This window comes from Etheostoma cragini, chromosome 5 (genome assembly GCF_013103735.1).
Source record: "Etheostoma cragini isolate CJK2018 chromosome 5, CSU_Ecrag_1.0, whole genome shotgun sequence".
Taxonomy (NCBI): Eukaryota; Metazoa; Chordata; class Actinopteri; order Perciformes; family Percidae; genus Etheostoma; species Etheostoma cragini.
Genome location: NC_048411.1, coordinates 5,933 through 7,990, shown reverse-complemented (window position 1 = coordinate 7,990; position 2,058 = coordinate 5,933).

Below are 2,058 nucleotides of genomic sequence, written 5' to 3'. Positions count from 1 at the left end.
CTTACATTTTAACAAGAATATCAGTACTTTCTACTTACATTTTAGAAAAGTGGCTCGTTACTTTCGTTTTGTACTAAAGGTCGTCTTTCAGGTGTGACTGTGAGTGCATGTCGGAGAATAGCGCGAACACATGCCTCACACCGCAAGCGGGTACGCACGCCACACGGAGAAGAAAGTGAGACAAAAGAAAGACTATCTTATGCAGGAATGAGCAAAAGCTTTCAGTCTGCAGTAGAAAGAGTGTGCAATGTATAGATGTAACATCCAAAAGATCTGTTAATGTAAAATAATATATCTAGGAATGTCCTGTTGTCACACTGAACAGCTACCGGTACCCCTACGCACATCCAACTTCATCCCTTACCCCTAACCAACCTGTTATTATGAATGTGTAAAGGGACAAATACCAACAAAAAGCATAACATAAGCACGACAGTCAGAACAATAATCACTTCTATAATTACAATTTGGCACATCTAAACTAAATTTAAAAAAAGACCATCAGTCACATGCCGTAGCACCTTAGCTACTGAAATACACATACATTTTCCATTAAAACCAGAAAAAAGCAGCCATGACAGACAGAGTGATACATGTGTCACGGGGGCCATGACAGTGCCGGCACGGCAGCCAAGAACACAAATGCTTAAAGACAACAAAAATGGCACTTTTTAGTAGATCTACCTCAAAAATAAATTATTGCACCCACATTGATCAAAGCAGATAAACAGATAGATGATAGTAATGATGACACAGCGGTCATGAGAGAGATGATCAAAGACAGGAAGGCACAGCGGCCACAAACAAAACACAGAAGAAAAAGGTATCATGTTTTAGAAGAAAGAGAACTATAGCTTCTAGTAGCGGATGTGTGTTAATGTAACACACAGCAGCCGAGAGAGAGAGAGAAAGATAGAGCACAGGGGGAAATAAATACTTAAATTAATAATGGCACTTACTTTTAGTAGATCTACCTGAAAAAAACAGCACCAACATTGATCCAAGCTGATGAACAGATAGATGATAGAAGCAAAGAGATGATAGATGGTGATGAACAGAGAGACGATAGATGGTGATGAACAGATGGAAGCAGAGAGATGATAGATGGTGATGAACAGATGGAAGCAGAGAGATGATAGATGTTGATGACACGGCGGCCATGACAGTAGGGCTGGACGGCGCGGACCAAACAATGTATCTGAGGAATTTTTGGCAGAATTTTATTACTCAATATAACTCTAAATTTAGAGAATTATCTAAAACATGGCCTTAATGTTCAGTTCTAAATCAAAGCAATGTCAACATTTGTTTTTTAAAGACTGGTCCAACTATGATTGAAGACAGGTTTTCCCTGTTTGATTCCAGTCAACACACTTAACGAGTTTCCAAATCAACTTTCTAATGTCAGAGATCCACCAACGCACCTTCACGTGGTAGAGTCATGTGGTCTGTTGCTTTTAATCTCATCTTGTTTTTGTTAAATTAGTCATGCTTCCGTAAATGATGACACTGTAGTGAACATCCTTCATTGCTTCTCATATAATAACTTGGTAGTTAACATTTGTTAAGTTACTGTTGATGGTAATTGTTGGTTTTGTTTAGATGTACCGAATTGTAATTATATAAGTGATGATTAGACCCATGTGCTAAAGCTATGCTAGCAGCAGCTATCACTTGTTGCCATAGAAACTTCAAACACCCTGAGCTGTACCTAACTCAAGCCAGTGGACACTGTGTTTACATTATCTGGGTCACATGACAGAGATATTACCAAAAGAAGTTTCCTGGGATTCATTCTAAACTTGCATTTGACTGAAAGAGACAATTATGTTGTTAATCAAATATTTCTGAGCAAATTAATTGTAGAGCAAAATGTGAAATCGTCATATATATATAGAAACCGCCCAGCCCTATATGAGATAATGACATAATCAGAAACAGGAAGCCAAACACAACACAGGATAAAATAAGACAATGTTTGAGAGAGAGAGAGAGAGAGAAAGAGAGAGAGAGAGAGAGATGGCACGGCGGCCAATAACATCAAATGGCACTTACTTT